Genomic DNA, 27,046 nt, shown 5'->3' with positions numbered 1-27,046 from the left:
GAATTTGCAGTCCAAATTGTGCTGTAGTTGCTGTAAAGGGGGTGCGGGATTTCACGGCCTTTTCCATACTTGTTCCCCATCTGTGGAGCAGAAGCACAAAGACAGCAGCAGTATGTTTCAATTCTGCAAGGCGACAAAATGTGGCCCTGGCATTTTTGAGGTCAAGGGACATTGCATTGAATTGGTAAAAGCCCATTGGTGTGATTACGGATGTCTTGGCTTAACTTCTGCTGACATGGCCACCTGATGATATCCCGATTTCACGCCAAACATGCTGAAGAAGGCTGCTCCATGCATATGTAGTAGGTTGGACCCCCACTTATTTTTTTGAGACATTGTTTAGAGTTACATTAGATAGATAGATAGATAGATAGATAGATAGATACATAGATAGATAGATAGATAGATAGATAGACACTTTAATAACCCCGGAGGAAATTGTACATATCCACTGCTCAGGCATTACATAATGAATTACAGGGATGATGCAGGAGGTCTTCCACAGTGACGGGACCCTCCCCAGCCGCAGACTGTGGTTGAACAATCGCTGCAGAGAATTTAAGTTACATGAGAGCTGAGAGCTCCTTCAGCGATAGGTTGCTTCACCCAAGATGTGTGAAGGAACGCTATCACAGGTCCTTCCTGCCCACGGCCGTCAGAGTCTACAACCAGCAATCCTCCCAGCAGACCACTCAAAGAACTCAAAGAACTCACAGAACTCAAAAGAACAAAACATTGTAATTCTGGATGAACAATGTAATCTTCAGTCTGTAGTGTATATTTCTGATGTGTAAATATAACTGTAAATTTCTGATAATATGATATATGTTAATGTTTACAATATGTGGATATATAAATTTCATATGTTGCAAATGTTAATATGTATGTATATTATTTAAGTATTTATGTATGGTTCTCCCTACTTGACCAAGGTAGTGCTTACTATTAGGGTTTTGTTAACGAGGGCTCCAGACATGTGACTGCCTTTAGCATGCCTTGGGGTCTCTACCAGTGGATCCGCCTCCCATTTGACCTTACCAATGCCTTGCGGCATGTCACAGATGTATGGAGGGAGGGTTTTTAGGTTTTTATAGAACCTTCATACAGGACTTTTTTACGATTACCCAGCCACTGTTTAAGCTCATAGAAAATCCCAGTGAGTGTAGCCAGATGCCTACTCCAACTAAGCCTAAGAGTACCAAAGCTGACCAGCTCTCATTCAGAGCTCTTGTCCAGTGGACGTCAGAACACAGTGCTGTGGTGTCGCACCTTGTTGACATGCTAACCAGTCCACGTATCTTAGCTTACCCAGACTTCAAATTGCCCTTTGTTCAGTCAAAGACTAGAGCTAAACAGATAGCGGAAAGGGCTGTTGAACACCGGGCTTCTAGACCTGTCTCCTCTGTCTACTTGTCAACATCATGAGTGGATGCGTCACCAAAGGAAACCTACATCAACCAAGAGAAGGTACAAGTTAAGCCCAAGCCTTACTGTCCTTACTGTAAAAAAAAGATCATTTTCTTGGTTCATGTCCAGAATTCAAAACGCTCTCTAAAAATGACATGGATCAAAGAAAAAGAGAGATTCAGTAAATGTGGGAGGATGCACAAAATGGATAAATGCACATTAAAGAGGCCATGTAACATCTGTAAGGAGATTCACCCAAATATCCTCCATGACGTGAATGTAACCAAATCAGCCATTGTGACGTTGACATCCTCTCCCTCAGAGCTCCTTTACATGGACAAACCCAATCGTTCCCATAAAGTCATGTTCAAAGTTGTCAATGTGTCTCCACAATGGGGAGAAAACCTTAAAAACACACAGTCCTTGATGATGGTGCTGACAGCTCCATTCTTCTTCCTCAAGCTGTTCAGTTGTTAGACTCACCCTGAGACCATCTCACTACGCACAGTAAGGCAAGATATAGTGAAATTAAATTGAGCATCTGTATCCTTTGAAATTTCTCCTAATAACTGACCAACACATAGACATGTAATCAGTAATGCATTCAGTGCAGACAATCTTGGCCTGTCAGAACACACATATCCTGTGAGACAGCTACAAGAACAGTATCCCCTCCTCATAGATTGCTCAATTGCAACCTGTTGACCATGCATGCCCCCTTGTACTAATCAGCTCAGAATATGCCCATCTTATTACAGTCACAGAGCCAATTCTCATGGGGCCCCCTGGTGACCCATTGGCTGTGTATACAAGGCTATGATGGGCTCTACAGGAGCCTGCCAGTATTGTCCAAGCCATGACCCCAGATTTAAAACAGTAGCTGCCTCGTGCACAAGTCAACTTTGAATTCAATCCTCAATCCAAGGCAAATTTTGGGGGAAGCTGGGAGCGAGAGATAAAAACAATAAAAATGAGACCCCTGTTGGCTGAAAGTGGATTTGACATCAGACAATGAGCTAGCATTGATCCTGCTGTAATGCACCATCTTCCGCCAGATGCAAAGTCAAACACTGAACGTTGGATTTAAGAAAAAGAAGACCCCAAAGAGCTGGCACTCGGCCTCCAATGGAATTGGAACTTAACGTGGAACTTAAAGCCCCATGCGTATATTTCCTCTGACCTTGCCGACCTTGATCCAGTTGCACCAAAAATGTTTTTGATGGGGCGGCCTGATCCTCAACGCTGTCTACTTTGCCAGTGAACTCCTCAGCAACAGAAGATGGTTTTCAGGGCTAAAATCATCATTCAGGGCTGAGAATACCCTGTTTCCAGATTAATCACACTCCCTGGCATTACAGAAGAAGAAACCATTTATCGTATTTGCTTCACAAATCCAGGGGCGACTGTTAGAAATATCCTAAAAAAAAACAAAACACTACATTCTCCCTCCACTCCACAAGGTGGTGGAAGCTCTTCCTGTCTGTTTTTGCCTCCTCTATAAATACAGGCAAGAATGGGCAGAACTTTCTCTTTGCCACTGAACACATGTTACTGATGCTGGTGATAACCCCTAGCATTAGTCACCGGCACTCATCCAGAGTGTCAGCAGTAAAGGACTTTAACGCAACCTTTGCTTCCTGTGTGGTCAGTGTGGCTGCCAGCTAGAACCTTAATTCCCAACAGTCTGATTGTATCATGGCATTGAGATGGTGGTAATATACAAAGAATCTGAGTGACCCATCAGGATGGCTACTGAAACCACAGGAGTACCCAAACCCAACTGAGAAGGCTCAGTAAAAATATCTGCTCCACATGTTCTGCTGTGATTTGTTTTTTATATCGAGAAACTCAGTGGGCTCTGCAGCAGACAGAGACTTCATCTGTGGTAAACATCTTACGTTCCTCAGCCCATGTATAACCAACTTTCTCTGAACACAATTTTGGCCAGGACCGCAGCAACTCCCTGATCTTAGGAGAATACTTTGTACATGAAGGAGCAGTTGGCCCGGATGAGGGGATTGACACAGAAGGTGGAGCAGATGGAACAGCATCATAGAGACTCACAGTGCAGTGACTTATTTTCTCAGGCTCCTGCATACATTCCTGACCATGTGTCAGAAACATATGGAAGGCATATCAACTGGGTTATTTGATCCCATGTATTTGTTCTCCCATATTGATGGTAGTAGAACTCTGCTGAAGAAGTCCAATTCCAGGATGATGGAAAAGGCAAGATGGTCATCTACCATAATGGCAGGGACCACATAATATCAACAGACCTTTATCTGAACATTCCCCAAAGTACTAGAAGGCCTTCTGTCACCAAGGGCAAAAAACTGGTTTTCAATCAGCACTAGTTGATTTAGATATACTTCCAAACACCTTTCCTGACGCATTAGAGAAAATGAACACCTGGTGTCAAACGCAGCCTGGACCTGCTTCCCTCTGACTCCTATTGTGACATGCAGAAGTTAGTGAGGATCTCCACACATGACAAACAGTAGACACCTCAACAGGTTTTTGTGAAACACTTCACACTAGGTTTCTTAATTTTCTCTTTCCATTGATCTACTTCTGCACTGTAGTCTTTTGAAGAGCTGCAATATTTTTCCACCAGAGACAGAGAGCGTGATAGTCATATGCAAATTCCTTCAACTGTTCAGGTACTTATTGAAACATGTCTCTTACCTTGTCTTCCACTCCAGAGAAAAAATCAGGAGGAAAGATAAAGCACCCTTGAAGGACTGCTTGACCTCTAACCAGTTACATATCCTATACTTTGCCACAGTTTACCAGCTGTTCGCTGGGTTTCTTATCTGCTAATGGATGCACAGTAAGGTAATTTCACAGCAGTTCACATAGTGAAGAACTTCAGATAACTCATAAGATCTACTAAATAATGGGATAACTATCTGATGTGTAGGCTTAGATAGAATTACTGGAACAGACTCAGGAACCTGGGTGAAAACATCACCCCCATGAGTGAAAAGTGTGATGCTGGTGGTGACAGATAATGGTAACTGTTTGGTAGCTCACCCCGTAATTGGTGTCATAATCTATGTCACCTCAGTAGAGGTGACATAGGATGCTGACGTATGAGACACTGGGACAACCTACTGTCAGACGAGTTGGTATTATCAGCATGAAGACAACACCTTGCTTCCAGACTCTGTGGAGACCGTGGGTTCCCAGAGAAATACATGCAATTTGCTAGACACTGAAACAAGAATTGCCAACAGTTGTAGTTCCACAGACGTTAATGTAGGCAATGATGAAGGCATGCTACGGTACTTTGGAATAGTGACAGACTAAAGTAGAGTTTTGAACAATTATTAAGTCTGGTGACAGCAGGGTGAATGTGTTTACAAGTCTGGAAAATTGGTAAGTCTGTACAGTGGTGCAGTTAAATGTGTTTAATTTAACATAGTATACAGCTTATTTCACAGAACTGAATAATGCCATTTAACATGGCAGTTGTTCAAGAAAATTCACAAGTTACACAGTTTAAGTGTGCTAAAAAATGTAAGTTTTTTTTTTCTTTTGTTAAGTGGGGGAGGGTGTGGCACCCTGAACAGCTCATGGGTTCAGATTACGTTCAAAATTGTTTTGTGTTCATTTGCTCAATCAGTTTGGTTCACCCACCATTATGTTTCTTATTAATATTGGTTTAAGTTTACATTGTTCATTTTGGTTCATCTATGACACTCACCCACTTCACCCGAATTAAGTGTGATGTAATACCCATTTACGTCAGTGGCTGTCAGTACCGTTCCAGGAACCACATGCGATTAACAAATTCCACGATAGAGCGACAAACTACTTATCTTATTATTTACGGAAATTTAAATGTTTATGACACTCCCTACACTGATATTAAAACACCTTCTATCTGTGACTGTTACCTTCTCCCACACTCTTACTGACTGTTTAAAGCATTTTGTGTAAGTCCGAGACTCATGGAACATTGCGCACTTCTGGATGTCGTCAGCCAATAGAATGCGTGTACGGTATCACATGACTGCATACCAAAAATCTGCGACGAGGTGAAGTCACAATCATTGATGTGCAAATATGTGAGGGCGCACTATATTTAATTAATGTCGGACTTAGCGAACAATATGTATGAGAAGTTCTGATATGGGGAAATAAGAAGGTGTCAAGTCATGCTGAAGATGTACGACAAACTTTGTGGATATTAATAAAATCCTTGGTACCTGGAAGAACGCTGTCATCATTGGACACGTGTAACATTTACAATCAGGTTTTGCTGTGAAAGACAATGTATGTGCTATTTATGTTTTCTTTTTTTGTGGCAAACCTCAAAATATGCATTTGTATGTGATGTATTGCTCTATTAAAAAAAAAAAGCCTATGTATGAAATGAAGCAAAGAGTAGATGTAAAACCAGTGCTTTAATTGTGAGAACCATGTAGATGTTTATCTTTCTACAGAGGGACACCACTTCGTGTCTACACCACTACACAGGTAATAATCACTAATAATAATAATAATAATAATGGATATTATTATTATTATTGTTAGTAGTAGTAGTATTAGTAGTAGTATTAGTATTATTAGTATTAGTATTAATATTATAATAATGTCATAAAAACCCTCTAAGTGATGTACATTAAAGTAAAAGCAGTATACAATAAATACAAAGACAATAGCAATACAGTGACAGATTCAAAGAACAGGGAGATCAAGCTGTATAGACACAGTGAGCAGATAAATCTTTAGCTTTGCTCTAAGTTCATTAACTGACTATGTCTGTCTCATGTCAGCAGGTGACTTCTTTCATGGAACTGATGCACAAAAATATAAAGGCATGTTCACCAACGGTCTTTCTGCAGACCTTTGGAGACACTACGAAAATGAGCCACTTGGGAATGTGGCTCACGTGTAGGTGTGTACATTTTGATGAGGTCTGGCAGGTACTGTGGTGCAAAGCCATTCATTATTTTGTAGGTGAGCAGCAGGACCTTCAAGTCTGCCTGAACCTTTACTGCACATGTGTCAAACTCAAGGCCCGGGGGCCAAATGTGGTCTTCCACATCATTTTATGTGGCCCGCAAGAGCATAAAAGAGTGTCTAAAAGTAAATAATTCAAAAGTGTGCTTTGACCAAAACGACATTTCCCACAATGCAGTAATTAAGCTCATTTTTACTCTGACAAAAACGTTTGAAGAAAGTTAATGTCCTAACTTGTGTTTGATGTCATTTTCATTTATGCACTTGGATAATTTGATCCTTGATGGATGGAGTTAAAAAACATATTGTTGTAACGGAACAACAATCACACATATTTTTTCTAACTGTAATATTTGTAACTTGAATAAACAATATCTTCCTAGTTATTTAACATTAAGGAGTAGTTACATTTATTTTACATTGCATTGACTGAAATTTAGTTACATTTATTAGTTACATCTGGCCCTTTGAGGACAGCCATTATGCTGATGTGGCCCTCGGTGAAAATGAGTTTGACACCCCTGCTCCACAGGGAGCAAATGGAGAGAGGCCAACATGGGAGTAATATGTTTGTGTTTACCCACTCCAGTCAGAAGATGAGCTGCTGCATTCTCCACCACTTGAAGACCTTGACGACTGTTCTTTAGCAAACCTGACAAACATTTCAGAAACCTATTTACGATGTGAAGAAAGCATGGAAAAGGATCTCAGTGTCCTTAAAGGAAAGGATACAATGATCACTTACGTGAATATTTGGGGCCATGCTAACAATTAATAATTGAATTATTTCAATTATAAACCAAATCACACAATTGATATCGCTTGAAATACACATGCATTAATTTAAATTAAACTTAATGGTCATTTTTTAAACAAGTACTAGGTCAATAGGAAGTCCAACCCTCGGCTGAATTTACATTATTTATTCACAAAAAGGCATTTTTATAAACAAATTAGGATATCAGAAGACTTCCTGAGGGCAGTGGAATTTTTCTTTAAAAATGCATTTGACACATAACATTTGAAAATAATAGGCGTTTTGACATTACGCAGAGGAGTTAAAAATATAAAGGCCTCCTCATTAAACACTTCAGTTATGCTTTTAAAACATTGTGTATTTGTGTGTGTGTGTGTGTGTGTGTGTGTGTGTGTGTGTGTGTGTGTGTGTGTGTGTGTGTGTGTGTGTGTGTGTGTGTGTGTGTCTGTGTGTGTGTGTGTGTGTGTGTCTGTGTCTGTGTGTCTGTGTGTCTGTGTGTCTGTGTGTGTTTGAGGGCATTTAATTCTACATTCTTATGGCTTCAGGTTTTATCCATTTGCTAATTTGCCACTAAACAGAATCAAAATACCAGCTGTGCCCTGTGGCTCTATCCAGCCACTTATCTGGGGCATTACTTTGTTTTTTTTATTAAGATGTTCAGCATTAAAATGCAATGACATGTTCTATTGGCAATGTAGTTCACGTTTGAACATAGGTTTTGTAATGATCATTTTTAATTGTTGACAAATTAAACAAAAACATTTTTAAAAAAAAGTTACAGTGAATGATTTATTTGTCCCCCTGGGCAAATTCATGTCTTCATTCCAATTAGCAATCTTTACACACAAACCATATCTGTCATCAACAGAATTAAGTAGGATTTGAAAGTACACAGAAAGAATCCAAAAACAGCTGTGAACCGCAAGGCGGATAAGTGGCTGTAGACGCTCTCCCTTTCTCTCTCTGTCTGTGTGTATGTATGTATGTAAATATATATATTTATAACTGTGTCTATATACCGTATTTTCCGCACTATAAGGCGCACCTAAAAGCCTAAAATTTTCTCATAAACCCGTAGTGTGCCTTATATCCGGTGCGTCTTATATAAGGATTAATATTCATATTAATATTGGTTAAAAACACGATCGCTGAATAAAAGCCGGCAGTCTGGCCGCCAGTCATGCCGCACTCCGCCACCAGAGGAGCCCCTCACAAGGCACTCGGGCCCACGCCCCCTAACAATGGTGGTCAAGGGGCGTCACCGAAGTCCCGGCTCTGACTGAGCTGCTCTCAGACGGTAGAGCAGACTGTAGGAGCACCGGTGGTTACGTAGAAAAACAAAAGGAACTTTCAACAATGCTATTAATTAAGTTTGACTGACTGACTGATCTCAGTATTTCCTAACTATTTGGCGTCGGAAATAACCCACTTTAAACTTAATTGGTCTTAAAAATGCCATTGTGCTGGAATGTAGTGACGGTCCATTCTATTAGTCTGTGGAAACACACGGAGAAACTGGCATAAAGGTGAATGAAAGACCCTCAAAGATGAACTTCCAGCCTTTTCTGAAATTTCAGGAGTCACTGCTGGACAAAGGTGCCAACAGGTGTGCTGCATTGATTTACAAATGTAGTTGATAGCTCTGGGGGGGCGGAGGCGCGCATTCAGGTTTGTGTATTCTGTCTGCAGCGACGTGCTGTGAGATTCACGGCGGTGAGACACCGACGTTAAAGTCAGTTCTAGGAGTAAAACAGTGTCACAGTTGACAGTAAATTAGCAGCCTGACATTAAAAACTAGTTAAAAAATTGTTTAGGACACACAGCAGCAAATAGCTGCACCTCACCTCCAACTGGACTACTGATCAATCGAAGACGGACGCCGGAGCTGAAATATCTGCTTCGAACTTCAGATCAGGAAATAATCCCCTCTGTTCGCACTGACTGCACTCGTAATGAATTTAACCAGTTTTTAATGTCAGGTTTTTTAAAATGCGTGTTGACTTCTTTCTAAGATGGCAAAGTGATCAAGTGATCAAGTTTCCTTGATGAGGCTCAGAATGGCTTATTGACATAACAATGGGGGGCCATTCAAAGGTAGTCAGGAAGTCATGAATACAATCACGACTGCCTAGGCAGCGCGGCTCTATCTAGTGGACGGATTGCGCAACTACAGCCGCTGCAGTTTATCAAATACATTTTATTTTTTATTGTGTGCACCTTATAATCCGGTGCGCCTTATATATGAAATAAATTATAAAACAAACAAATTATTGAGGGTGCGCCTTATAGTCCAGTGCGCCTTATAGTGCGGAAAATACTGTACAGGTAGTCACCGACTTACGACCTGTGCAACTTACGACCGACCGACTTTACGACCACAATGTCCGGGTAGGGCGGGGCATTCCCTCCAGCCACAGTACTCACGCTCTGAGGCTCCCGCGCTCTCTTCAGTCCCCACGGCGTACACACGCTGTTCAGTCACACTGAGATCAACAGCCCAGCCCACTACTGATGGGCTGGGCTGCTTAGGAGGCTGTGACGGAGAAATGTATGAATGGCGTATGGAAAAACTGTCAAGCGTTACGTGAACTCTTCTGCTGGATTTGAAAGTGACGAAGAACTTGATCAGATTCGGGAGAAAATAGTGAAAATGGCAAAAAACCTCTCCTTGGAGAACTCACGAATGATCGCGCTGTAAGAAGAACTGATCGCGCTGGAAGAAGAAAGAGTGGAAGAAGAAGAGAGAAGAGAAGCAGAGAAAGAAGAGGAGGAAACAGAAAAAATGTTCACCACCAAAGGCTTGTCAGAAGGCTTTTCCCTGTTAAATAAACTCCGTGCACACTTTGAAGAAATGCACATAGAACATAGAAACATTTGCAAAGATTGAACGGATGGCAAACGACGCTTTCCGTCCATATCGTGAAATTTATGAGGAGAAAAAGAAACGAACAATTCAGACAAAGCTCACAATGATTATGAAAAGATCGTCTCCCGCTCCCACCAACCCACACGCTGCCCCAGCTGACGATCCGGACGACCCCCAGCCAAGAACCAGCGCTGCTGGATTGAATTTTTACTTAAGAGTCGATTTACGACCAAGTCGAGTTACGACCGATCTGTCGGTCCCAATCGCGGTCGTAAGTCGGCGACTACCTGTATTTGAATAAGCTCACTTGAAAACCTCACAGTTAACTCCACCCACTACCTGTCAATCAAGCACCCAATCAATCACGACCCATCTGGCAGACGGAGTTACGTGAACAAGAGCTCCTGAGACATAGTGGAATTAAATAAACAAGCTGTCACCACAAAAAATACTCTATTTCCTGTTTAATGACCATTGGCATATAATGTAAATACACTGTACACAAGAAAACAAACGTTTTGGTTTCCTCAAACATAGAGGTTTATATTCTTTGATTGTGACGGACATCACGTTGTTGTGTGGGGAACTCTGATGCTTTATTCACCAGGACCTAACTCATGAAGCCACCGTGTACCCGGATGGCTGGACCGTAACGCCAAAGCGGCCCTCGTTTTCATGTCCCACACACAGCCGTTATGGCTCGTCGGACACAGTGGTTTGTTTTCTTGTTAGAAGGAAGAAGAAAAAAAGAAAAAAAAAAGTGTGATATTATTGGTTTATTGTGGAATTTCCACGGGTTCCGTGTACATATATATATATATATATATATATATATATATAACAGATTTATCAAAAAATAAAGAAATAAAAACATATTTAAAAAATAACGGTGTATTTTTTTTTAAATTTAAATATGTAGTACATTACAGTTCAACCACAGTTAGCTTTTTGCTTCCGTTAGCAAGTATGCACCAAACAATAAAGTCCGCCGTGTGTCCGGTAAAAGTACAGAAACAAACTCCGTTATTTAGAATGCGCCTCTTTATACAATGCGCCGAATGGTGCGCAAAATATGGTAACTTAAGGACTTTTAAATTGGCAAATAATGCAATTAGTTTATATACTATAGACTATAATCATAGACATGCCCCTACCCTACAGTAAACAGTACCACAGCCCTACAACTCTGCTTTAAGACAGTTGTATCACTGTAGTTAAGGCTTATGCCTCCTACTTAGACACTACATGAAATAAGACAAGAATAACTTCCACCATGTCATGTATTGCTGAACAACAGATCTTCATTGAGCTTCTCCAATAGTTCAATATTGCTACAAAGCGCTGGCAGTACGGGAACACACTGCTCTGAAAATGACTGCAGCCAATGAGTTAATGTCTAAATTATACATTTTTCAGATTGACACACTGCAGTGTTTACCTGTTATGAATAAATAGTTACTGGGAGACCTCCCTTTTCTAAACTGCTGCTGATAGCCACCACTTCTCTCTGCTCTCATCCCGCGTCCAGTGAATGACAGGAAGTGAAACACGAGTTCAAATATTTTTTTCAAGAACGAAAAAAAAAACCCGGTATCGACCGGTTTACAATTATTTTCTGGTCCTATTTTGTTGCGGAACATTAAAAATTATGAAGTTTTCGTTTTCGTTCCTGCCAAAATACCAAAAGTTTCCGGTTTTCATTTTCGTTCCATGAACCGGTTCAAAGCCCTGGAAAAAAGGGATACCCAGGAAATACACCAAGCTGCCCATATTTGAAGCACTCAAAACTCCCAAACAGATTAACAGCTCTAGCCAACCAACTTAAGAGAAACACAAAGGAGCTACAGACCAGGATAATAAACAAGATGTTATCTATACCATCCCTATACTCTCATTGGCGAGGACGTAACAGCAACGGGTCAGACCCACCAAAAGCTGAAATGGAGAAATACTGGGAGCACATCTGGGAAAGAGAAACATCACACCACACCAATGGCCAATGTCGAATGGACCTGAGAACTAACCACAGCAGCTTCACAGAACAAGAACCAGTAACCAATAACAAGAACCATCTTAATGGCAGATGTTCAAGAAGGATGGATTAAGATGAAGAACTGGACAGCACCAGTTCATGAACCATATATACTGGCTAAGAAAAACTAATAGCACTCCATGAATCCCTAGCAGCACAGATGAACCGGTACCTGTTGTCTCTGTACAACATGGAAGCCTCAGTCAGGAATCTTGGTAGCTAAAATGAGTTGACACTTGGTTCAATACATGAGCAGGGCACGGAAAGGAATTTGCAGTAACTCCAGAGGAAACAAGTATCAGCTACTGGTTGACAGAAAAGTTCACAGAGACTGTGAGAATAAACAAACCAGCCTGTGCACTGCCTGAATTGATTACCAGAAATCCTATGACTCTACAACAATTGGTACTGGGATGTCTGGAACTGTTGAGCAATTTGAGCAACTCAAGCCTGGCAATGGCAAACTAAAGGAACACGTCGAGAAGCTATATGGTGATGGGGAATATAAGAACACAACGCTTGCTGAATTCAAGGTAAAGAGAGCCAGATTTGATGATAAGGCCACTCTGCCTGCTCTTGTATTTGTAACCATTAACAAACCGATCCTCACTGCATCATATGAAGTTGCGTACCTGATCGCAAAGCAGGGCAAGCTACACACCCTTGGTGAAACACTTGTAAAACCAGCTGCATTAAAGATGGCAAATCTGATACTCGGAACAGCGACAGAAGGTAAATTATCCCAAGTTCCTATTTCAAATGACACCATCAACGACAGAGTAGAGGATATGAGTAAAAAGAAATCTTGGCTGAAGTAGTTGCAGATCTGAATTCAAGCCCGGCAAAATTCAGCCTTCAACTCGACAAGACCACAGATATCGCTAATCTAAGCAAGCTTGCTGTTTTTGTGCGGTAGGTGAAAGACGACATGATAAAATAAGAGTTTTTATTTTGTAACCCTCTTACAACAACTAAGGCAGCCGATGTGAAGAAGCTTGTGGATGACTTCTTCAGAGACAATAATCTTTCGTAGCATATGGTTTCTGCAGTTGGTACGGATGGAGCTCCAGTTATGCTGGGAAAAAAGTCTGATTTTGGTGCCCTAGTAAAAGTCGATGCACCACACATCATTGTTACGCATTGTATTCTGCACAGGCATGCATTGGCAACAAAAACCTTGCCTCCAAAAATGATAGAAGTACTAAAAACTGTAATGGAATGTGTGAACTATGTGCAAAATAGTGCTCTGAGGCACTGCATCTTCAGTGAGCTGTGTAAAGAAATGGGTGCTGAATTCGAGGTACTTCTGTACCATTCGATTGTTTGGTGGTTATCTCGGGGACAGGTGCTCAATTGCGTTTTTGCCTTGTGTGTGGAATTAGCCTTGTTTATGGAAGAGCACTAACATTGTCATGCAGATTGCTTCAAAAAATCTGAATTCATTCTCATATAGCATACATGGCTAATTTATTTGCAGCTCTTAATCACCTTAATCAGCAGATGCAGGGGGTGATGTCAACATCATGGAAGCAGAAGAAAACTTGAAGGCTTTTCAAAAGAAGCTACTATCATGATTTTATTGCAAAACCTTTAACAAGCATTTTTAACCTCACTCATCCAAAGTGTGGAAATCTGCCCATGTACTACTGCTATTAAAAGGAGGGGACCCTACTTCACTCAACAATTATAGACCTATTTCCAATCTATCTGCTATGTCGATGGTTCTTGAAAAGTTGGTAAGTAATCAATTGAAGGACTTCCTGAATGCTAATAACACTCTCTCCCCATACCAGTCTGGATTCAGAAAACAACATAGTATCATCATGGCATCCTTAAAGGTTGTCAATGCTATAATTGAGGCATTGGATAATAAGACATTTTGACATCATCCATCTTTCATAGGCCTTCGACACTGTTGACCACCTCATCCTGAAGCAACGGCTGTTCAACATTGGGCTGTCTGAGCAGGCTGTTGGCTGGTTTGAAAATTAGCTCTCTGAGACAATTGTGTCTTAAATATGATAATATTCTGTCTAGTGAATTACATGTCACATCAGGGGTCCCCCAGGGTTCTGGGTCCTGGGTCCACTTTTACATATTTCTTCTTCTTATCCTTCCGGCTTTTCCCTTCAGGGGTCGCCACAGCGAATCAATTGCCTCCATCTAGCCCTGTCCTTTGAATCCTCTTCTCTCACACCCACTACCTTCATGTCTTCCCTCATTACATCCATAAACCTCCTCTTTGGTCTTCCTCTAGGCCTCCTGCCTGGCAGTTCAAAACTCAGCATCCTTCTACCAATATATTCACTATCTCTCCTCTGGACATGTCCAAACCATCTCAGTCTGGCCTCTCTGACTTTATCTCCAAAACCTCTAACATGTGCTGTCCCTCTGATGTACTAATTCCTGATCCTATCCTTCCTGGTCACTCCCAGAGAGAACCTCAGCATCTTCATCTCTGCTACCTCCAGCTCTGTCTCCTGTCTTTTCTTCAGTGACACTGTCTCTAGGCCAAACAACATCGCTGGTCTCACCACAGTTTTGTACACCTTTCCTTTCATTTTAGCTGAAACTCTCCTATCACACATCACACCTGACACTTTCCTCCACCCGTTCCATCCTGCCTGTACACGCTTCTTCACCTCTTTTCCACACTCTCCATTGCTCTGGACTGTTGACCCTAAGTACTTCAAATCCTCCACCTTCTTGATCTCTTCTCCCTGTAACCTCACTCTTCCACTTGGGTCCCTCTCATTCACACACATGTACTCTGTCTTACTGTGGCTAACCTTCATTCCTCTCCTTTCCAGGACAAACCTCCACCTCTCTAGCTTCTCCTCCACCTGTTCCCTGCTCTCACTACAGATCAAAATGTCATCTGCAAACATCATAGTCCATGGAGATTCCTGTCTAACCTCGTCTGTCAGCCTGTCCATCACCATAGCGAACAAGAAGGGGCTCAGAGCTGATCCCTGATGCAGTCCCACCTCCACCTTGAACTCCTCTGTCTTACAGTCCTCATACATGTCCTGCACCGCTCTAACATACTTCTCTGCCACTCCAGACTTCCTCATACAATACCACAGTTCCTCTCTGGGCACCCTGTCATAAGCTTTCTCCAGATCTAAAAAATCACAATGCAGCTCCCTCTGGCCTTCTCTGTACTTCTCTATCAACATCCTCAAAGCAAATACTGCATCTGTAGTACTCTTTTTTGGCATGAAACCATACTGCTGCTCACAAATGTTCACTTCTGCCCTTAGTCTAGCTTCCACTACTCTCTCCCATAACTTCATTGTATGGCACATCAGTTTTATTTCTCTGTAGTTGCCACAACTCTGCACATCTCCCTTGTTCTTAAAAATGGGCACCAGCACACTTCTCCTCCATTCCTCAGGCATCTTCTCACTATCTAAGATCCTGTTGAACAACCCAGTCAGAAACTCTACTGCCACCTCTCCTAGACACTTCCAAACCTCTACAGGTATATCATCAGGACCGACTGCCTTTCCACTCTTCATCCTCTTCAGTGCCCTCCTCACGTCATCCTGACTAATCTTGCTACGTCCTGGTCCACAACAGTCGCCTCTTCTAGTCTTTGTTCTCTCTCCTTTTCCACGTTCATCAACTCTTCAAAGTACTCTTTCCATCTTCCCATCACACTACTGGCACCTGTAAATAGACTTCCGTCCCTATCCTTAATCACCCTAATCTGCTGCACGTCCTTCCCATCTCTGTCTCTCTGTCTTGTCAACGGGTATACAGGTAGATCAGTCTCTCCCTCCTTACTTTCCAACCTAGCATACAAGTCATCATAAGCCCCTTGTTTGGCCTTTGCTAACTCTACCTTCACCTTACGCTGCATCTCTCTGTACTCCTGTCTACTCTCCTCAGTCCTCTTAGTGTCCCACTTCTTCTTAGCTAACCTCTTTCTCTGTATACACTCCTGTACCTCCTCATTCCACCACCAAGTCTCCTAATCTACTTTCCTTCCAGATTACACACCCAGTACTCTCCTACCTGTCTCCCTGATCACATTAGCTGCTGTTGTCCAGTCATCTGGAAGCACCTCCTGACCAGCCAGAGCCTGTCTTAACTCCTTCCTAAAAATCCTGCAACACTTTTCCTTTTTTAGCTTCCACCATTTCGTCTTCTGCTCTCCCTTTGCCCTCTTCATCTTCCTCACCACCAGAGTCATCTTACACACCACCATCCTATGCTGTTTGGCTACACTCTCACCTACCACTACTTTGCAGTCACTGATCTCCTTCAGGTTACACTGTCTACACAAGATGTAGTATACCTGTGTGCTCCTACCTTCACTCTTGTAGGTCACCCTATGTTTCTGCCTCTTCAGGAAGAAAGTATTCACTATAGCCATTTCCATCCTTTTTGCAAAGTCAACTAACATCTGTCCTTCTGCGTTCCTCTCCTGGATACCAAACCTGCCCATCACTTCCTCATCACCTGTTACCTGCACCAACATGTCCATTGAAGTCTGCACCAATGACAACTGTCTCACTTCTAGGCATGATCTGCATCACTTCATCAAACTCCAACCAGAATTTCTCCTTCTCCTCCAGCTCACATCCTACCTGTGGAGCATACCCACTAACAACGTTGAACATCACACCTTCTATTTCTAGCGTCAGACTCATCACTCTATCCAACACTCTTTTAACCTCCAGTACATTCCTAACAAACTCCTCCTTCAAGATAACTCCTACTCCATTTCTCTTCCCATCTACACCATGATAGAACAACTTGAACCCTGCTCCTAAACTTCTAGCCTTGCTACCTTTCCACTTGGTCTCCCGGACACACAGTATGTCTACCTTCCTCCTCTGCATCATGTCAACCAACTCTCTACCTTTTCCTGTCATAGTTCCAACATTCAACGTCCCTACTCTCAGTCCTATACTCTTGGCGCTCCTCTTCTCTTTCAATCAATCAATCGATCAATTAATTAACCTTTATTTGTATAGCACTATATCACATCAGCAGACATTTCAAAGTGCTTAAACAGACAGAGAAATCCAACAGGACTCTCCAAGCCCAACAGCAGCTTATGCTTGCTCTGGAGGGTCTAACTAACTCCTTGCTCTCACTGCAGTGTGTAAAAGGAGCAAACGTCATGTTGCCATTTGGTCGCTTTAATAAGGCAGAATCATACAAGTAAGTTTTGTGACGAGCAACATAATGGAGATTTCTGGGTTCAAATTTTGAGTGGAGAAATGGAAAAATTGTGAAATTTTTTGTTGAATTTAAGTGCATTTACAGCTATCGTCCCAGGGACACACGCTGTCTGGAGATCATGCATCCCTGTCATAAAATGTGTGTCAAAGACGCAAGAACACATGCAAATGAGAACACTGCACCCTCTACAAAAAGGGCCTAGGCCGTCTCTTTTTCCTGAGGAGGCTGAGGTCTTTGAACATCTGCAGCACCGTACTGCAGAAGCTCACTGCAAAGCAATACTTTGAATGCCGCCAAAAAGAGAATCATTGATATAGAGCACCCCTTGATGATTCCGATTTCTAGCCACTGCCATGCTGTCATGTAGTCATCTACAGAGAAGCACATGTGCAGGTTGTTGAAGTACTTGGTTTTGATTTTACTGACATACACCGGCATATGGAAGATATGGAAAACTCAACCAATCTTTGTGGTACTGAGCAATAGGTATTCTCAAGGTCAATACACACCATATGTAGGTCGTTCGTTTCCCTTTTGGCACGCTGTATCTGCTCCCAGATAATGGATGCATGAACAATGCACCCCAAAAGCCTGGCAGCCCAACTGTTTGACAGCTTGTGTCAATGTAGCCATTGCTGTACTGCTGAGGAAGCTGGTAATTTTTCTTTCCAAAACCGAGAAGAAGACTTTCCCCTCCACATTTAGAAGGGCAATCCTCCTGAACTGGCTGATGTCTATGGAAACATTATTCGGACATCTGCCTAAATGAGTGATTGTGAGCACCTCTCCTTTGCCGAGATAATCAATCTCACATCACAGGTGTGGCATATCAAGATGCTAATTAAACAGAAGGCTATTATAAAGGTATGCCTTAGACCAGCCACAATAAAAGGCCACTCTGAAACATGAAATTTTGTTTTTTTAGGGGGTCCTGGGGACTCAAAACACCTTTCAGTATCTGTCGTGACGAGCATTTGCCTCAGGCAGTGCAACACATCTCGTTCCAATAGAGTTGATCAGATTGTCAATTGTGGCCTGTGGAATATTGGTTCACTCCTCTTCAATAGCTGTTGGAAGTTGCTGGATATTGGCAGGAACTGGAAGACGCCCAGACTGCTGAGGATATTTCTGCTTGTATTTTCCCTGTCTCTCCCATTAACGAGAGTTCATCATTACTTCAGGATCTTCTGCCGTTTACCTTTACTTTATTTTCTTGCTTATAGAACATTGAACCTTCACATGCCTGCAAGATACTACCACTGTCTATGTGCCTTGACAGATAGGGAATAACTATAAAAGGCAACAACCCAGGAGTAAGTGAAAGCAGCCTGAAAATCCCATCCCCACTTCAGTAGCTGGATGTAAACTGCAGACAGTGACTATACATGGCCTTTATGCCACTCTGGCTCTCTCTATCTCTTTGTCTTGCCTTGTCCATATCTCTATTCAATTTATTTTTCACTCAACCAGTCAAAATGGATGGTCATACTCCAGAGTCTGGGTCAGAAGCACATCTTTCTTAAGTGGTTAAGCGCTTTATAAGTAAAAATTGATTGATTGATTGATTGATTGATTGATTGATTGATTGTTGCTCAGCGAAGTCAGGTTAAGAAAATGGATGCATGGATGGATGGATGGATGGATGGATGGTGGTTGACAGGGCAGAATCAGTAAGGGGCTATTGGTATCACTCAGAGCAGTTGGTATCCGTGGACCTCCAGTTGGGGCAAGAGAGGGGGAGGGATCTAGAAAAGTACTGCAGGAAGTAGCCCAGTAACCTATGTTGTAATCTACAAATGTGGATGCAGTGAGGTCTTACATGCAGGTGGGGAGGATAATATTAAATGTTGGAGTTTGACTACGTTGATCTCTGTCTATACTGTCTTCCTTGCTATGATTAAAATAACAATTTGACAGCAAGCAAATATAGATGACACTCCTGATAGGGTGTGGTTTTGTTGTTTTTTGAAAAGAAATGGAAGAGTATTTTCGAGAATACCTACGAGAAAGAAATGAGAACCAGCTGGAGCATAACCAGCTGGAGTGTAACCAGGTCTGGAGTGGTATGAGGACCATCACCAAGTGGTTCTCTTGCAGACGTGGAAGACGCTTGGACTTTTGATTAGTGCCATGCTGCTATTTGTCTTAATTTATTTGTCTTACTTTGATTGTATGCAATAAACGTTAATTTCTGGAGCCACCTGCATCTACCTTATTTTGTTGCGGTCTATGAGCTGGCTATGACAAGCCCTATGAACATCCTTCTAAGTGCCTCCTGTTCACCCCTGACTTCTACCTCTCTTGAACCTATAGTCAAGAATGTCCCGCACATACTAGACCTTTTTCATCCGCTGGACCGCCAACTTCACTGGCTTCACCCAAACCCCCTGCTATGACCTCCATATATGCTTCCATCACTTCTGACCAGGTGACGTCAGCACAGTGGAGGCTTCTTCCAAGGAAGGTGGCTTGACCTGCCAAGGTCTCCCTTTGACTTTTTCAGGACTGTGCTGCTGTGCTGCTGAACTGGACCACTCTCTTCAACAGGCAGGCTTTATCCATCCAAAGTGATCTATTGGGACAAGCCTAGGGACCAGCCTTGTCTGCAAGCGTGGCCTACGTATGCGGACAATTGGCTTCGATGAGGACCAGGTCCTTCCACCTGTTGGCCTCTCCTCTCAACACCAAGCACCAAACCAAACCACCAGTCCGGCACCACACACCTTAGAACCTGCATCCCAATAGCAGCCAGGTATTTGGGTGACTTAGGGATGTGTGCTCAATTTCTTCACCAGTGCTCACTCATTTTTCAACAACAGCCTAGCACATATGATAGTCACCAGTCCAGAGTGACCTTTGTTACGAGCTTCTTGTCAGAGAAGCTGCCACCTGGTTTTTAGTCAGCCATCTTTATGACCTGCGAGAAGGTGGTGACCCAATTTCTCCATATGTCCTTAAGTCTTGGATCCCAGTTGCAGACAGTGGGTGGGAAGAAGTTACATTACCAGCAGTGTTTTAAGGGATTAGCAGGGGAACTGAAGGATGTCCCAATTCACTATGTCAATCTTCCAAACTCCTCTTGACCTTGGACATTGGCAACTCGTTAGTCACTCGTGTATCAGACTCCACAGGTGGACATAATATCAGAAAGTGGCCCCCAGTGCATATGCCTGTGGTAAAAGGCATTCTGTTGGGCACTGGGGGCAACCACTAGCCTCAACTCAGGTTACCACAACTGATTCAAAGTGCAATCAGCGCACACTAATCAGGATTTGGAGTCCGCCCTTCTCTGTGTTGCTGTCTGCCTACTATCCTGGGCCACAGGTATGGCACGGGTTGAGTAGGCACAGCTCGCTAGTCATTTCAGCCACAGGCCTCTCCCCTTTTATAGTTACTGTAGGTTTCTAGCATGCCTTCTTCCCAAGCCAAGAGGGGTGATGCTACAGTGCCCTCCATGCGTGCCCAATTGCACAAGGTCAAGCGAGTGTGGCGGGAGACCTGCTCAGCATTGTGCCGATGGTAAGCAGATGATACAGTATTCCCTCACATATTTGCGCTTCAAGATGCGCAGCTTCACTACATTGCAGATTTTTAGTAGGTAGTAACGTGAGACTGTACACGGAGCAAACCAGCAGCCTGACATTAAAAACTTCTTAGAAATGATTTAGGCACTTTGAAATGTCTGTTGCCATGATTAAGCGCTATATCAATAAAACTTGATTAATTGACTACGGATCGATCAAAACTAGATTTAATTAATAAAAGAAGATAAACGTCAGAGCTTAAATATCTGCTTCAAACTTCAGATCAGGAAATTATCCGACCTATTCAAACTGAGTGATACACTTGAGATGAATTTAACCAGTTTTTAACATCAGGCTACCAATCTAATGGCAAACACGCCGTTCCGTCTGGCTCGCAGTACTGACCTCAACACCGGTGCCCCACCACCGTGGACCTCACTGCACGTCACTGCAGTATGGGGAGGTTTCAGAAACATTTAAATTACCCTAAAAAATAAAATGAATATTTGGTTGCTATATCACGGAATTTCGTTTTTCGCGGGTGGTTCTGTAACGCATTAACGAGGGATTATTGTATATACCTTGTATATTTTGTATTTTTCCTGAACTGTGAGATTGTCCGTTGTTTTTGTTATAACTGAATTAGACTTCTTTTACTCTGCATTTGAGGCCTGGCTCTCCTTGTCCAAACAGTGAGAGTCTGCTTTGACAGGAAGCCATAGGGAACTACCTTGTGTTTTGTTTCTGTGCTCAGCCTTGGTGTTTGACCTATGACATAAAACTTCCACAATCTCTACTTTGGATGTTCCTCACTCACTTTTAAGATTCATACACAGCTGATCTGTTTCAATTAATGGTTGTTCTTCAACCTACAAAAAATGGTCACCATTGGAATTGGCTAATTATACACCTGATCATAAACCTAGAAGAATTGATGTTACTTGGGTTCTGAGGTGAATTGTGGATCCAATGAGATCCAATGTACTCATAGGAGAAAATAAATATATAACAGATGTGTATATACAACAGACTGAGTTCAGGTAGGGCAAAGTAAACTTAGCAGGAGACAAACAGCTGAAGCAAAATTGATAACTGCAACAGAATAGGTATTCAGGAAGAAGCAGGGTGAACATCCGTAAAGCAAAGAAGGTGCAAAAAAGTCACGCATCAAAGCAATGGAAACATTCTGGCAGGGACTTAATGGCAGGAAGCAGTATAGAGGGTAGTAGATCCAAAAAATGTGCAGCCTAGGTGGATTGATCACACCAAATTGTCCATAGGTGTGAGTGGTTGTTTGTCTTCAATGTGGCCCCAGGATGTGCTGGCTTCTTATTCAGGATGTACGCTGCCTTTCACTCATAGTTGCATTGTTGGCTTTCTATCTGTAAACGCTTTGAAATGTCTTCAGATGTGATTAAGCGCTATATAAATAAAAGTTGATTTATTGATTGATTGATTGATTGATTGATTGATAGTCAGATGGAATAGGCTCTAGCAGACCCATGACCCACAAGATGTAAAATGGCTTTAAACAATGATTGTGATCATCTCATCTACAAGAAAATTGATGGACTTTTGTCCAGTCCTCGCATCTTATTGCATTCAATAATTTATTAACATTGCCAGCAGGAGAGGACTCAAAAACATGACAGGAGAGGAAAATCAAAATCCATATTTAATTCCCAAAAACAAAGTTCGCAAAACCAGGCAATCAGTATGAGCAGGCATCACATCCGATAGAGAAGAGGCAAACCAGCAGAATCCAGAAACCAGGCAGAATGAGTTCACAGTAGTCAAGCAGAGAACAGGGCTGGAGAGTAGGATTAATGCCAACAACCCAGTATGGGAGGTGGAGAAGACCGCAATGACAGAATGGCTACTATAAAAATATAAAGTTTTTGCAGGAGTTGTGACAGCAACAAGCAGCAAGATAAATAGAGAAGACTATATACAGTAAGTAAATCAACTTAGGTTTGGAGCTAATTAATGAACCCCTGTGCACAAACGGATGCTGTGGCAGGTACTGGATGCACATGGAGTTTACAAAACAAAACTTGAACAGAGGAACTGTCGTTGGGCAGGGAATGATGGTCCAGGATGGAGGCAGGTTGTGCAGGAAGGGTGGAGGTTCCACAACTGGTGAGGTAAAACAGTGGCAAGGTGAGTTGTAACAGGAAACCAGTACGCAGCCTTTCTACATGTGTATTGACGCCTGAGGACAATAAATTGATTTTTTTTCTGTTCATTAACATTTCATTTTGTAACCTGATAAACAATAATAACATAACTGTATAATTATATTTGAATAAATAATAAAACATTTTTTAATTTTAAGTATTTTTGAAAGGATTCTTTGCAGCTTTACTTCACACCTACCTAAATCAATTTGCATAGAACTGAGTGTGCATATATGTATATAAACATATAAACATCAGTTTATTTGCATGTAATGTAGGTATTTTGCATGGCTTTAAAAGTTTTGGCAGAAAATAATGGAACTCCAGAAAATGATGGAGAAAGAGTAATGGAGAGGGGGATGGGGTTGGGTGGGTTGTATAGTGGCTGTAGTCAGCATCCTCGATTGCCTCCAGTAACACATGTCAGAGCACTTCAATTCATCAAAAGAATGAGCGAGAGAGATAGAGAGAGACAGAGAGAGAGAGAGAGAGAGAGAGAGAGAGAAAGAGAGAGAGAGAGAGAGAGAGAGAGAGAGAGAGAGAGAGAGAGAGAGAGAGAGAGAGAGAGAGAGAGAGAGAGAGAGAGAGAGAGAGAGAGAGAGAGAGAGAGAGAGAGAGAGAGAGAGAGAGAGAAAGGAAGAGAGAGAGAGGAAGATCAGCATTTTCTGCAAGAAACTGCACATGCACATACACACAACTGGACTCTGTTTTGCTCGGTCTTTATCTCCCTTTCTCTCTCTTGCAAACACACATGCACGAACGCACGCACACACACAAACACACACACACACACACACACACACATTAGAAACACACACTCAAAGGCAATTTTCTGCCTCCCTCACGCTCCAGCGATCACAGTCACACTGACTGCTGGCTTGCCTCCACACACACACACACACACACACACACACACACACACACACACACACACACACACACACACACACACACACACACACACACACACACACACACACACACACACACACACACACTGAGTCAGACCCACACTGACTCTCTCACGCACACACTGCAGTAGTGCTCTCTCTCTCCCTCTCTTTCTCTCTCTCTCGCTGCCCATGCTCATCCCGCCTTCTTGAGAGCAGAAAACACTCGGGTCTCAATCGTACGGGACCGGCTTCTGCTTCCTTTAAAGCCCCCATCTCTCTGATAACACTCTACCCAGCATTCTTTCTTTCTTTCTGTCTTTCTTTCTTCTTTCTTTTTCCTTTCTTCTCTTGCTTATACTGCTGCTTACCCTCAGCGTAGAGAGCAGGGTTTTTTTATTGCTGTGGTTGAGGGGGTTTGTGTTGTCAGACCAAGGAGGGAACATGCAGCATCCTGGAGGAACATGCGTGGCTTTACCCAACGTGGATACCTGTCCTCAGCTGTCCTGTGCCGCCCTCACATTCATGTATTTACAGCAGGTGAGTCTGTCTGTCGCATTTCATCTTGTCGGTATGAATGTTGTGTACATGTCAGTCTGTGCCGCTGCTGGACATGTAAAGTGGATTGGAGCAGAACTTCATACTCGGGCACTAAATGGGACCGTCGAGGAGGTTGTAGGTGTTTAGACTCTATAATTGCATCAGTTTGTTCCAGTTTGAGAAGTATCAGTCTTCTTCTTACCGCTGATCTGTGAACGGCTGATGCTGCATCCATCTCTTTGAAGATGAAGCAGGTTGAAGTCCACTTCCAGCCATGTTGACATCTGCTAGCCGCAATGAGTATGGATCAGGACCAGCCTGCTCTGTACCATTTTCATTAAGGTACATTTGATACTCATCAAAGTTTGGCAGATTAACCGTTTAAGTTGGAAGCAATAATGACATTTTTTCCTCTGTATTCTTTTCGATTCAATGTTATTTTCAAGAAGAAGAACAATTTGCTACAGCTGTGTTTACAGACTACAGACTGCTGCTGTATGCTGGCCTCATGTTCCTGATCATTACACAACTCACAGATCGATCATGGGCAATGCTGAACCCAGTAGATGGCGCTGCACTGTTTCACATCCATCACTCTCTGTTTTCTTTAATGCGGTGTCAGAGTTTCAGAGTGGACACAAACACCTGCACAAGATGATGCCTACATCACATCCTGAGGAGCCTGGGAAGAGTGGACAGTCAGTGCAGTAACACAACATGTGACAGAAAATCAACTGATCGCTTGATTCTGGTTCTGAACTGCTAATCACATGTAACACAATAAAAAAGTATCAGTTGTAATGGAAATAGTTCAGTTGAGACAACCTAAAATGAGCTATTGACAATTAGGATATTGACAATGGTGAAAGTTGGTCCACCGCTAAATAAAAAATCAACATCTTGAAAGATTGTAAAACTGGATGCAATTTATAATCCAGTGGCTGCTTTATTGGAATTTAATGTTTATCATCATCCTTATATAAAGCCATAAAATACTTCAAATTGAATGAGGATTGGGGTTTTTCCAGAGACAGCATTATCCAGAAAAGGACCATGTTTGATCCTGGATCATGACACGCTTGGCATCCCTGAACCTAAGGTGGGGGAACGACAAGAGGAGAGTATCAGAGAGATACTGCAGGGAGTAGCTCAGCTATTCAGGGCCCTGTTGGTGGTGAGGAGGATTTATGGCTGTAGCTGTTGCAGTAATCGAGCTGGGGTGTGTGAGGAGATAGAAGAAAGCTGTTCTTCACTTCTGTGTTAATGATGCTGTGATGACCTTAAGTGGTCAATGGGAATATTCATGAATAAGTCATGTATGTATTGAAAAAAATAGATAGATGTACCATCAAAACAATATCAAAAATCAATACCTTAAATTTTCATTTTTGTCCTGTGGGTTTTACTTTCCTGTTCTAGCAAGTGGTAATGTGTAATCCTTCAGGGACGTTTGTAATCTGTCATTGGAACTTCTATTATTTTCTGACAAAATACAAAGAAGATAAATGTGTGCTTTGTGTTGTTGTTAATTTATTCTCATAACTAAAGTTGATTGCAGCCACACTGACTACCTCATGAAATCATAAGCTGTAAACTGACCCATGTGGAAAGAACTGTCCTAAGTAGACATAAATGGATAAATATATCAAGTCAAAAAAGAAAACCTAAATGTAGCATTCCCTCAAAATCAGCCAGATTTATATGCAGTACAGCATTATTACTTAAAATACACGACTTTGAAAAGGATAACACTTAAAAATAAACACGTAAAAAGCAGCAACATGAAAAAAATGATGTATTAACACTGCATTATTGTGAAAAATAAACCTATCATCATTATAAAAAATATGATTACAAAAACAACACATCAAAGGAAGCATCATGAAAACATGGGGAAAATACATGTACGGCATTGTTACAAACAAGGTAATGTAAATATTCTATTACTATAAAATAGACAAATGCAATAAAGGACCTAAAAGCAAGGTCACAAAGAGAAATACACAAAGAGAACACACTGGCCTTGTATAGCATAACAGTGTGACGTGCTACATGGATGCATATTTCATTTATTATCTCCATATTTATTAGTGTGTTGATTCACATTACCATTTCACTTTTTTTTTAATCATATTAATAATATTTTATGTTTCTCTGCTCACTGCAAATCACATGGTTTGAGATCTGTATAGAAGACATCCTGGAATCATATTGTATATCACAACCTTGTGTGTTACAGCAGTTCATTTGTTCAGTTTTCCGTGTGGTTACCAAAGACTCGGCTGTGACCCCAGGTGGGTTGCAGGATTTTTTTTTTATAGTCACTAAACATAATGGTTTTTTGATTATGTTTTTCTGCCATTCTAGATTAATGTCTGCAGTACATGTTTGAGCCACGTGAAGGAGTACATTTCCAGCTCCACTACACATAGTTTGTCCAATCACAAGCTGCAGGCTAGGAATGTGGTGCATTGTTCAGAAACCATCAGGATTTACACCTATAGGTTTCCACCATTATTTACATCAAAATAAATATCAGAATGCAGGTATTCACAAAAATACATGATTGGGTAATGAAAAAGAAAGGCATAGCCAGAGACCAATGACAAAGATGCAGTTACAGACCAGACTGCTGCAGATAATGTTAGCTGATCTACCACTGGGAGAACATTGAATAGCCGTTTAT

This window comes from Antennarius striatus, chromosome 16 (assembly GCF_040054535.1).
Source record: "Antennarius striatus isolate MH-2024 chromosome 16, ASM4005453v1, whole genome shotgun sequence".
NCBI classification, from domain to species: domain Eukaryota; kingdom Metazoa; phylum Chordata; class Actinopteri; order Lophiiformes; family Antennariidae; genus Antennarius; species Antennarius striatus.
This window is presented reverse-complemented; position numbering follows the sequence as displayed.